The sequence below is a fragment of the Eptatretus burgeri genome, chromosome 5 (assembly GCF_056783735.1).
Source record: "Eptatretus burgeri isolate ZD-2024b chromosome 5, Ebu_testis_v1, whole genome shotgun sequence".
Classification (NCBI taxonomy): domain Eukaryota; kingdom Metazoa; phylum Chordata; class Myxini; order Myxiniformes; family Myxinidae; genus Eptatretus; species Eptatretus burgeri.
The window spans coordinates 41,505,742-41,519,277 of NC_140965.1; the positions used below are offsets into that span (position 1 = coordinate 41,505,742).

General features: G+C 42.1%; 1 pseudogene; it reads right to left on the reverse strand.

The window, feature by feature from the left end:
* Positions 1-10,723: 10,723 nt before the first annotated feature.
* On the reverse strand, positions 10,724-12,566 carry LOC147026306 (uncharacterized; annotated as a pseudogene).
* Positions 12,567-13,536: the final 970 nt, after the last annotated feature.

The following is a 13,536-nucleotide window of genomic DNA, read 5'->3' on the forward strand; positions in this document are numbered from 1 at the left end:
TGAAATTCCCTGTCATGTCCATCTTGTTTCCCGTTTACCCCACCCTATCCTGCTCCCTTCCACAGATCTCCTCATGTGTCTATTCCACACTGTTTTCTGCTTCCCTCTCCCATCCCTCCTGTCTCCTCCCTTTGTTATACGTTCTATGTGTTAGCTCTTATATGAGCCTTGACATTGTATATAAAAAAACGTGGTCGGAGGTGGTGCATTTTGGGCCATATGCACCCACCGAATATGAACCTTCGAATGGGGGTGAAATAAGTCAACTGATATGTTAGGTTAAATTCTATGTAAATGGAAATAATTTTAGTTTCCCAAGTATGTGTATACTGTATTGGTTCACGAAAACTAAGTGACCACTATATTCGTTATTGGTGTGTGTCTGTCTGTCTGTCTGTTGGGTAGTCGACCTAATCTACCCTTATTATCGGTATTTCCGTCAATATGTTTGCCTGTCTGTCTGTCTGTATGTATGTCTGTTCGGTGCAGTGCTCCGTTAATACAATGGCGATTTCGATGAAACTTGGTTGGTCGGTTCATACCATGACCGAGTTATGTGCAAATGAGAACCGTTGCTATGGACCCATCCGTTGCCCAGCAATGGACCTTTGAAATTTTCCCAAAAATCTCAAAAAAATTTTTTTCGAAAATCAAAAATCGGGCCACGAGCGACTGTGGGCAGTAGATTCAGCCATATTGTCAAAAATTTCCGGCCGGATCCTATGAAAACTGTCGGAGAAGATAGACTTTGAATGAACCCTGGTCGAAAACAATAAAAAAACGAAGTTCGTTATATCTCAGAGACTATAAGTCAGATATACATGAAACTGGTATGGTAGGTACATGGTATGTCCTAGTTATGTGTGAGAAAGAACCGTTGCTATGGACCTCTCCGATGCCTAGCAACGGCCGACTACCCATGTCCGCCTACAGGCTTGTCTGTTGGATTCGCTATCAATGCTAGATATCTCTTATTGTCGGGTTTTCTGTCAGTCTGTCTGTGTGTATGTGTGTCTGCAACGCGAGGCTCCACAGCACGAACCAGTGAACCGATTTCGATGAAACTTTGCCAACATGTGGAATATATTCTGGGAATGTGCACTTTTGAATTTTGTTGCCTAGCAGCCACCCGTTGCTGTGCAGCGGCCGAAAAAAACGCGTACAGTATTTTCAATACTTGCCCTTCAGTTTTGAATGTAGAGAAACGAGACTTCAGAATTATACACTTCGAGATATTTAGAAAATTTTACTCAAGCCGATTTTTGATTGAGGTTTTACTTTTCAAATGGTAGTCCTTCAAAAATCGGGTGTCTATTTACCGTCATTTTTTATGAGGGGCTTAGGAAAGTGTGCGGAGCCTAGGGAAAGTGGACGTGGTTGATGAAAAGTGGGAGTGGCGTAGGAAAGTAGGCGTGGCTTATGGAAAGTGGGCGTGGCTTATGAAAAATATTGTGTGGCTCAAGAGGTGTGGTCAAACAAGAGCATTGAGAGAAGTTTATCGGGTTTTCCATGTGTGTCTGCAATGCGAGGCTCCACAGCACAAACCAGCAAACCGATTATTTTTCAAATGGTAGTCCTTCAAAAATAGGGTGTCTATTTAACGTCATTTTTTATGAGGAGTGCCAGTTGGCAAAATACGCAATAGGAAAAATCTTGCCAGGCAGAGGAACAATTGTATGTGAACCAATACGTCTTGGCAATGAATCTTCGTCGGTGGATCGGTCAGAATGAAAAGCATAGTATCCAGCGCTTCGATCCTAGCGAATCCCTATCGGCTTTCTGTCTGTCTGTCTGTCTGTCCCGAGCATAGCTCCGTGGGTTTTGATCTAATGCTGATAAAATTTTGGTGAGAGGTTTATATCATGATGGAGTTGTGTTTTCCTGAGAGTGGGCGTGGTGCGCCAATTATGGGCGGAGCAACGCCCAAAAAACGTGTTTTTAGGGGGTAGCCAATTTCAATTTGTATCTTCTCCAAGGGCAGGGGTTCCCAACCTGTGGTACATTTGGACTTTCTCAATGGTATGCGGCAGCGTGCTTTTTTTTTTTTAAACGCAGTTTTCATTTTACCTCTCTCTCATGCAGCTTGTGCACAATAATTAAATTTATATTGAAAGCGGCTGTACACTGACAGCTGTTTGCTATCGGCCATTGTGCACAAGTCTTATCATCCGTTTTGTCTCTACACGCCACACTGTCATCATTGCTTATTGCCCGGCTTATTGTTACCGTTATCGTTCACCAGCATCATGTCAATGCGAAAATATACGGAGAGTTATCTCAAGTTAGGCTTCACTTCCATCCAAAAAGGTGAATTAGAAGCTCCACAGTGTGTGATTTGTGGAAAAGTTCTCGGGAATCAATCTATGAAGCCAAGTCTATTGAAGCGCCATTTTGATTCTGTTCATCCTGAACACAGCGACAAGGACCATTATTTTTTTCGTCGGAAGGAAAATGCCATGAAAAGAGCACGCTTCGACGGCAGCGGCAGTTTTCAACAGCAGTCCACGGCAGCCGTAAAGGCATCCCACTTCGTTGCATTGCGAATTGCAGAACAGAAAAAACCTCACACCGTCGGTGAAAACCTCATCCTTCCTGCCACAAAGGATATCGTACGTCTCATGCTGGGAGAACAAAGCGTCAAGAAGGCCAACTCTCTTTCGTTGTCAAACAACACAGTTCAGAGGTGCATTGAAGAAATGTCAACCAATATTCGTGACCAGGTGGTGGCAGAAATCAAGGCATCTCCATGCGGATTTTCTATGCAATTGGATGAGTCAACTGACATGGTAAATTGTGCCCAACTGTTAGCGTTCATTCGGTACGTGCATAAAGCCAAGTTCAAGGATGAAATACTATTTTGCCGCCCGCTTAAAACCACAATGAAAGCAAAGGACATTTTCGAAGAGGTGTCTTCCGTCTTTGATCAAGTTGGGCTGTCATGGGTTGATCTGAAAGGCTGTACTACAGATGGTGCTCCAGCTATGTTGGGGTGCAGATCAGGTTTCCAAACGCTTGTGAAGGCAGTTGCTCCTGAAGTGTGCGGCCTACACTGTATGATCCACCGCCACGCACTCGCAGCCAAGGTGCTCCCCAAGCCATTGACTGACGTTCTCTCAACCATGATCAAAATTGTGAACCACGTGAAATCCCAGGCTCTCAATTCGTGACTTTTCAAGAAACTTTGCGAGGATTTCGGCTCCGACCATAAAGTTCTCTTATTCCACACTGAGGTGAGATGGTTATCCCGTGGAAATATGGCGGAGCGCGTGTTTGAACTGCGAGCTTCGCTTCGCGAATTCTTCGAAAATGATGGAAAACCAAAGACTGTCGATTTCGTCGCTGCTTTGAACGACCCCAACTGGGCATTGCACCTGGCTTATTTGGTCGACATTTTCTCTCAGTTAAACGCCCTGACTAAATCTCTGCAGGGGACTGGTGCGTTATCATTGACTTCATAGACAAGGTCAAGGGATTTCAGGAAAAACTCCGTCTGTGGAAGACGAATGTCGAAGCGGGAGTGGTGGTCATGTTTTCTTGCACGGCCGATATTCTTCAGTAGCATGAAAAGCTACTTCAGTAGCATGAAAAAGAAAAGAAAAGCATATAACATCCCCCAAGGGAGTTCATACAACTGGTAAAACATCACCTCGCTAATTTGGATGAGGAATTAAATTCCCATTTTCCGGATCTCAAGGAACTGGATCTGAAAATGATTCGCAACCCATTTCGCATGAATGCATTGGATTTGCCACCTGGAACAGGACTGCAGGAAAGCTTGATTGATCTCCAGAACGACTCCACAGCCCGAGATCAGTTTGAAGAGATGAATCTTGCAGACTTCTGGTGTGGAATGTTGGGGTCTTACCCTAAGCTAGCTGCCCTGGCTGTTCATTCGCTCATAGTATTCCCATCTACATGGCTGTGTGAAGCTGGGTTCTCGTCAGTCGTTATTGTAAAAACAAAACAAAGATCCCTACTGGATGTTGAACATGATGTTCGGTGCGCTTTATCCAAAACAAAGCCTGACATCGACCTGCTTGTGAGCAAGAAGCTGGCTCAACCATCCCATGGACTGGACATTTTACACAATCAAATAGGTACCTACTGTATCATTCTTTTGTTCAGATCAGATCGCTCAATGTCATAGTTGTGAATTGTTAGTATTGTTTAACTCCCCATTGTCGTATCTGTATCGCAAATAAACACTATTTTAGGTGAATTTTGGTACAGTGGTACTCGGTGGGACCACAAACATGTGAAATGGTACACCAGTAAAAAAGGTTGGGAACCCCTGTCCTAGGGGGTTTGTCGAATCTGACAGGGGTTTCGGTATTTGGTGAGCCCAATGGCACCTGCATAGCCCCACGGAGCTCGATTTTTTTTTTTCATTTTCATCCCAAGGTAAAGGACACAAGGTCACGAAGTGAGAAAATTGTGAATTTTGACATAAAAATCCATCTTTTCCGAGGGGGTTGTCGAATCTGGCAGGGGTTTCGGTATTTGGTTAGCCCAATGGCACCTGCATAGCCCCATGGAGCTCGATTTTTCATTTTCGTCACAAGGTCACGAACTTAGAAAATTGCGAATTTTGACATAAAAATCATACGACCGCCCAAACTTTGAGAGTTTGCTCCCAATGACAATATTTTTTATGCATAATCTTGAGGTCATTCCCCACCTAAAGTCTTGGAACCATTTTGCTCGATCTCGAACACCTTGCCCGTGGCGCCCCCTTCAAGTTTGTTTTTACGCTGATTTCATCAAAGTATGGATAATCCGAGGAGTGCGACATGCCATATAGCCTATATGACGGTATATTGTTCCTGGAATGTTCCAGAGGAAGTTTTGCACCAAAGGTCATAATCCTTGACGTTTGACCTTTAAAGGTCAAATTTTCAAAGTTGTGGGAATTGAACCAGGTTTTCGACCTTCTTCGACGAACTAACTCCATTAAGCTATAGCACGTATCCTGTTTCCTTATTTTAATGTCCACAACATTGTTTTGTGACCTTTAAAGGTTATGCAAAGGTCAAATTTTTTAAGTTGTTGAACGAAACCGGGTTTTCGAAATTTTGCAGCTAATAACCTGTCAATTGTACCACATCATGTTGATCATTTTTATAACTTGGTCAAACATTATCACATTGTCTCATCCTTGACTTCTGAAACAATCTACATCATCAAATACCGCTCGTGAACCATCGTCGTCTTCAGACTTGTCATTACTTATAAACACCTGGAGATGTCAACATTCGTTGCTTTATTTCATTTCCGCACATGCGATCACCACAAGTGTTTCTTAAACTAAGAAGAATTACAAAATTTAAGCTCCAAAGTCTTACTTACAAGCAGTTCCGACTCCTAGAAAAGTGTTCATTTGTCAAATTCGAACATATTTGACATTTTGGGCGTCTCTAGGAGGTCTATGTTCAATGTGTTGCTAATCACGTGCCAAACGAGCCGTTTCTTATGAACCGTTTTGTTGGAGTGCTTGCTTGAGTGCTTAAGCCACTTAGCAAGCACTCTCCCAGCTGCTTAATTGTTCGTTGGTAAAAGTACCCATGCTTTCAATCTAACATCGATTAGACAGATATACGTTTCTGCCTGTGTTGGGCTCTGCGGTGTCATGTGGTTGGTGATTCGGGAGGTGTCTCATCTGCTGAAAATGTGAAATTTTATTTTTACAGGACATTGTTTTGTTTTACCTTTTTGTGCAATGTCCTTTTAATATATTCCACCCCTCACTTTGACATCTAGACGGATATAAAAACTAGAAGGGCACTCAGTGGAGCGCATATCTCTGCCACCTAATGCCTGATCCACGAGAACATATTGGGCCCAATTCATGTTTGAAATATCATGCCATACAGTACTATATAGTATTTGGCCCTTATCTCTCTATGGTAAAGAATCACTGAAACAAGCTCGAATGAGCTAAGATCCTCGTCCTCTTAATGATGACGTCATAAAAACGAATATGACGTCGTGATGTATCAGGTTTGCGATAAATTATCTGTGCTAATTCCCGGCATGATTCCCGCAAACAAAATTCAAACAGCTTGCCTAGTTTCGGAGATAATGGTATAGGCGATTTCCATTAGCGGCGATATTATGATGTCAACTTTTTTTCTAGGAAGAATTTCCAAAATCGGAGATGGTTACTGCCTGCGCGTGGGCTTTCTGCATATACATGGCAAGTTTCACGAAGATCCAATGAAAACTCTGGGTTGTGAAACAAAAAATGTCAAAAAATAGGAATGACGTCATAAAATTGATATGACGTCATAGTGATGTATCATATGTGCGGTAATTCATCTCTGCTAATGCCCTGTTCGATTCCCGCAAACAGAATTCAAAAAGCTTGCCGAGTTTCGGAGATAATTTTATGGGCGATTTCCATTAGCGGAGATATTTTGACGTCATAACTTTTTTTTCTAGGAGGAATTTTCAAAATCGGAGATGGTTACTATCTGCGCAGAGTATTTTTTACATATATAGGCCAAGTTTCAGGAAGTTTCGATGAAAACTGTAGGCTGTGAAACGAAAAAGTCCACAAGAACAACAACGTGAGTAAGACTTAGAGATCCTCCACGAAGATCTAAAAATGATGGAAGCAAACCTAGTTTTGAGATCATCGCAATGCACGCCCCTGTTATCCCGCTAGACAAAAGGAAAGGGACTATCTACACGTATATTAATGGAATAACTGTCTTGGGACCACTATCTGTTGGATGCATGCGGTTCCGAGAACTGCAACAATATCTATATGTATGTACAGATATATATATATATATATATATATATATATATATATATATATATATATATATATATATATATATATATATATATATATATATATATATATATATATATATATATATATATATATATATATATACACTTGCGGGGTGTGCTTACACATTGTGTTAGCATACAATCCGTGTTTCCCCATTGTCTCGCGTCACTCACCTGCATTTGATTTTTCATTAAAAAAATTTTATATTTTCATTTCCAGATGCTTTCTGAAGGTTATGTGATTTTTTTTTTCCTAATGTATCTGCTTCGATGTCCATCGGCACACAAATTACCGTGCTTCCCCATTGTCTCGGATCACTCACCTGCATTTTTTTTCATTTATTTATATTTTCATTTATGGATGTTAACCGACGATTCTGTGATATATATATATATATATATATATATATATATATATATATATATATATATATATATATATATATATATCTTCTTCTTCTTCTTTTGGCTGCTCCCGTTAGGGGTCGCCACAGCGGCTCATCCGTATCATCCGCATAGTGATTTGGCACATGTTTTACGCCGGATGCCCTTCCTGACGCAACCCTGGTCGCATCTTACAACACAGGGATATGGTACACCTATTTTAACCGGGGTAAACACCGGCCCAGTATACTGGTACTCATTTCGCCGACCTCGGAAGGATGACAGGCTGTCAACCCCCTGGTGTATTAATTCAGTGGCCCAACGGGGTTTGAACTCAGGACCTTTTGGATCCCAAGCCACTGCCCTAACCACTGCGCCAACACCAGGCTCCCATATATATATATATATATATATATATATATATATATATATATATATATATATATATATATATATATATATATATATATATATATATATTGATGGAATGGCTTCGATGTTCATCGGCACGCAAAACTTCAGCTTTCGACGTCACCCGGAAAGCACTGATCTTTAAAATCAGGCAGTGAGTCAATGAGTGAGTCAGTCAGTCATTCAGTGAGGCAGTGGTTAGAAAGAGCTGTATATTGTTGCCGTTCTAGGAACCGTATGCATACAACAGACAGTTCTCCTGAGTTAGTTATGCCATTAGTATAGTGCAGATAGATCCCTTCCTTGTGTGTAGAGGGAGACACGGGGGTGCGTTTCATTGTTTTTTTAGTTAGGTTAATAAATCATTTTCTCCCCTTTTATTTTATCTCCCCTCTTATTGGAACCACAGTACCTTCCTCTCGCTTGCTACTCTCGTTTGGGCTGGACAAGCGCTTCCACCGCTTACTCGCCTACCCAGAGACTCGTTTTTCCAAGACAAAATCTCAATGTTCCCTGTAGTAGTTCCTTTTCGGCGGGTCCAGACACGCGTGGAGTGTGCGGTGCCTGGCCGAAACTCCTGCCCAGAAAGGGTGGACCACGTGAAAGCCCTGTCCAATCAGGATGGACAATGATGTCGGCTTCGCCATGACTCCACCCCCTAGCTCCGTGATCTATAAGATACGAAGCAATCCTCAGAGTAGAGTGGTGGTGTGGGATGAAAAGGAGTTCGTGGTTGGATTTGAGAGAAAGAAAGGAAGGAGTTGGATTTGGAAGTGCTTAGTGCTTGGTTGGTTCGTGTTCGGTGGGTTCGTTGGTTGTTTGGGAAGGTCGAAGGAGGTTGCGGTAGAAGGATTGGAAGTGTGCAGTTGTTGAAGGGGTCGTTGTTATGGAGTGCCTGCCCACATCTCACCTCGGCGGCCCACCTGTTGTGCTGGTCCGTGCACACCCGACCTCGACTGGATCTCTCGTCGGGTCCTGTCTGCTGCCCTGTTCCCACCTTGGACTCCACGCTCTCCACTCGAGCTCCTCCACAGACCCGAACTCCACAAGGGCGGCTGTGGACCGAACTGCACGCCTGTTGTCAGGTGCCACACCACGGAGCACTCCTTCCCCAAAAACTCTCAGGTACTGATAACTGACCTCAACTCCCCCCCCCCCCCTCCCTGACTGCAAAAGTCCTTTGCCTTCAACTGGGTTTATTTTGTCTGCGTGTGTGTCTGAGAGTGTTGGCGCCTGTCTGCTAAGTAAGCCTGAATAAGATCTTTGATTATTGTAATTCTTGCTTTTATTATTCTCGCGTAAGTCTGCTCTGTGTCCGCTTTGGTAAGTTGCTGTATAATTGTCGCACTACATCTCTCTCATCTTCACCCTGCATAACATAACCAATAAACCTTGTTCCTGTGCCACATGTTTTTTCCTCGCCTAGTGTAAATAAATAATTGTAGAAATGTTCCCAGCTCGTTTTTGTCTTTTCCTCCATTGGTCCAGCATGGTTCAGATCTAAGTTTAGCCGGGTCTTTACTCCTGATAATCCGTTCCTTTTAGCCAGTACGTCCTTGGCAGTTCCGCTCGGCTACATCCGATCCGGAAAGGTAGTTGGTAGTTGGTACTCTACCATAGTCGGTAGAGTTATTCGATTCGTGCAAGGCATACTGAGGGCGTGGTTCCCGGTAGTTGAAAAGGCGTGGTTAATTAGGTAACTTGGTTCTAGACAGGAGGACCCTATGCCACACGGTTGAGGTATTGGCGTCGACGGTCGGTTAAGCGACCCGCCGCGTCACGGAATTATCCATGAGCGACGGCCTGCAATTCCGGGGAGTTTGGTGGGAGTCGACGTAACTTCCCCCACCTTGCGTTTGTTAGATGCACAGCATATACAGTATGTTTATGCCTGGTTTTTAGTTAATGGTTCGGGTTAGACTATGCCAATTTCTGAGATATGTGACTGCATTGGGCATTTTTGAGGAAAAGCTGGTAAACTAGTTTTTCTGAAGCATTTGACTATGCTGAAAATGAATATTTTGTTTACCAAGCTGAATTTTGAATTTTTAGTATCAAAGTTATCAAAAAACAAAATGGCCGCCAAGCAAAATTTCAAACGCCCATAACTTATGAACGAGTGGTGATAGTCATGATCTTTGTGTCGAAGACCATGTTTTTGATAGCTATGAATGCACTGAACACAACAGATTATAATTATATTCAATATATATGGGTGAAACCAGTAAGAATTACATTGCCAGACATTAAAATTAAGTAATAATAACTGATTTGTTAAGAAAACCATGCGAAAACTGATCATGTAACACATATAGTATTTTCAATAAATTCTTAATTTTATATTTGTTGGTGAACATCTTCACATAATAATGATTGTAATGTTACTATGTCAGAATTTATTCACTCACAATGAATTACATTGCAGACAGTCAAATGTAACTGTGCTCCATCACACAAAATGTGTTCAACTCAGTCCATTTTGTTTTTACACATGATGCTACTATCTGCACATTTGCAAGCCCCGGTGCATACCAGTTTCGACTTTCTGCATGTGCAATTAAGAGATGTACATCCCTTTGTGCATCCACATGACACAATATCCTTGCAAGACTTGGGGATGGGAGCAAGTGATAGTTTTGGGGATAGCTGTCCTTCGTCCATTGTCCAACCTATGGTTTCAGGTGAGGGAAGGACCTGGTGTGGATTTGTCGCCTGCTTCCACACCAGGCTTTGGTAGTGTGCCCGTTGACCATGATATTTCAGAGCATCTGTTGTTGGAGGCAGTGCTTCTGGTGATTTGATTTTACAAAACAGTTTTACACGGGCCTGATCACAACTGTTGGACTCTGGTACTCCATACAACTTGCACACAAACTTCTCTGCATTCTTCATTTTTGTTGGGGTTAGCTCTCCGATACCAAGATCTTTGATGAGGTGATTATCAATGGTGAATACTTTCCATGTAGTCTTCTTGCTGTGTTCTGCAAAGTATGACACTGTATCACACCCTGTTACTGCATGGAAAGGGACAAGGGCTTCGAAGACTGGCTGCGTGAATGGAAGGACCTGTCGGATTTCATGTCGGATTTCAGGACTGGAATATACTTCTGGCGTTTGGCAGTACCTGCCTTCATCCACAACTTTGTGCATGCCATTTTGTGAAAATGTGCCACCAGCAGGACCAACACATCAGTATCTCATGCTGATACAACAACACTCTTGGTATTGGTGTGCACACAATGCAGGACAAGTCTGGTATCAGCCTCCTCATGGTTGGCCGCCAACTGTCCAACTCATGGTTTGAAGTTTGCACTTCGGGAAAATGTGGTTCAGTTGTGCCTTCAGAAATGTTCGCAGTAATGATTGTTTCCATTGCTTGTGGAACAATCAACGTTGTTTGTTTCTAAGGTTTGATATTCTTTAACAGGTTATCGTGTGTTGGCCCTCTTTGCCAAGCAACGATTTGTGTGGCATGGAACGTGTTCTTGCCATCTAAAGTTGCATCATTGATGTCAATATTGTCAGCTGAGAAGTGAATGAACCGTCTGGGAACCAAGTTCGGTGGTACTACAGCTCCATTCACATGGTCCATGTGCTGCAAGGTATTCTCAGCCAATGCTGTGTCAATCCGGAGTATATCTTTGTAGTTGATAGTGTGACCAGCATTATGGAACATTGCTACCAGTTTTTTAGACCTAGTTGCTTGGTGCAATGTTGACCCAAGTCCAACATGTTTCGGAGTCATTTTCTTTCCCCCACTCACACTATAGACGAGGTACTGTGCAATACTAAGCACCCTTGTTCTTTTGTGTGCGTCCTCCTCTTCATCTTCCACCTCATCATTATGTTCATCAGGATCTAATTCCAACAGTGACTGTCCACCTAACAAGAGACGGATAAACATATACACACTTGGTGGAACACAATGTATTGCTGCCTCTTCGCTTGCATCTACTCCATTGTATGAAGGGTGAGACAGTATATCTCATCGTAGTTTTAGTGCAACATGAACCATGGAGAGAAAGTCATCTTCTGGGGGTTTGAAGACAGGAATAGTTGTCAACTCATCATCCAAATCCTGATCATACCATTCAGAGAATGGGATATTGCAGAATTTTACAGGCAGAAGTATTATTTGTTTTCCACATGCAGAGTTGTCATGCAGTAAAATAAATTCATTGACATCATTGACAAGAGTTGACAACTTTTCTTTGAATGTTGATGGGCGGCTCATGAAGGATCTCGGAATTTCGATGCCTGCTTCATCTGCCAATTTTTTTGTAGTGCAGCCAAACTTGTTCTAACTCCAAAACATGACCTTCATCCGCTGAGTGCCTCAATTCCTGCCCAAGCCAGACCGTGGCTAAATCAAAAGACTTATTTTCAACTTTGGCTTTGGCGCTAGCTCTCATAAACGTCTTCAGGCAATTTGGATGGTAGCATCCTTCTGCTGCCATAATATCATTGACATCTGCCACGCGAATATTGTTGACATTTTATACATATTTCGCAGCTGACAGAATGTGGTTACTCATGTTCTTGGTCATAACAGTGCATGTCTTTTGCTTCATGCTGGTGCCCTGACAGAACATGCAGAGTTGCCAGTCTATTGGCTTTGTTTGGCTTCGCCAGCCTGCAGATGTACAGTGTGGGGCATTAGATGCATGACCATCTGAGTGTGTAGGTAAGGTCTTACCATACTGTTTCTTTAATCGCTGAATTTTTTCCTTGCTTTTATACACAGCATAACATGACTTGTACCATCCCAGTACTGGTGCTGAGGTAGCTTTGAAGGCTGAAGTTAGTCTGTCTGCTGCATCCCTTAACTTCTTCCTTGCTGCAGTGGCATCCCTCATGGAGTTGAGGCCTTGTGACGTTGCATCGAATAATGCATCATGTTTGGATTCTTGACAAATGATGCACAGCTCACTAGATACTGGCGTTGATTGCTTCAGGCTAACGACTGGGTCCATGACTTCTTTGCTCTGAAAATAAATATGGAACATAAATTATTATTAATAAAGAAAATGTAGGCCTACCTATAGGTATTAATAACTGTTATAAAATAATAGGTTAGGTTAGGTTAATATTGCTTTATGCCTCAGTTGAAGATATTTCACTCATATCGAGGCAGTTGGTTTGGGAATGGTGGAGGAAGACCCGAAAATCGGGAGAACCACCGACCTGCGGCAAGTAAACCGACAAACTTTCTGACACTGGATCGAGCGGGACTCGAACCCAGGCAGTCATAGACCTGTGATCCGTAAGCCAGCGCTTTAGACCACGTGCCCACCGCGGCCACTATAAAATAATACATGTTATGCCAGACTAGCAATATTTAACCTAATTGTATAACATACATTTTATCATTATTTGTCCCTTATCTTGACCGAAGAGTGTAAAATAGTCATTTCAGCATTTCAGCATTACACAATTGTTAATCTGATGTGTTCAGCGCATTCATAGCTATCAAAAACATGGTCTTAGACACAAAGATCATGACTTTATCACTACTCGTTCATAAGTTATGGGCGTTTGAAATTTTGCTTGGCGGCCATTTTGTTTTTTGATAATTTTGAAACGAAAAATTCAAAATTCAGCTTGGTATACAAAATATTCATTTTTAGCATAGTCAAATCCTTTGGAAAAAGTTGTTTACCAGCTTTTCCTCAAAAATGCCTTCAGAACTTTATGCAGTCACATATCTCAGAAATTGGCCTAGTCAAGGTGGTGGGCTTGGGATCCTCGGATCCTGAGTTCAAATCACACTTGGCTGTTAAATTAATACCAGGTGGGGTTGACTCTGCCTGTCATCCTTCCGAGTTTGACAAAATGAATGCCAGGTTGCTGTATATATATATATATATATATATATATATATATATATATATATATATATATATATATATATATATATATATATATATATATATACATATACAT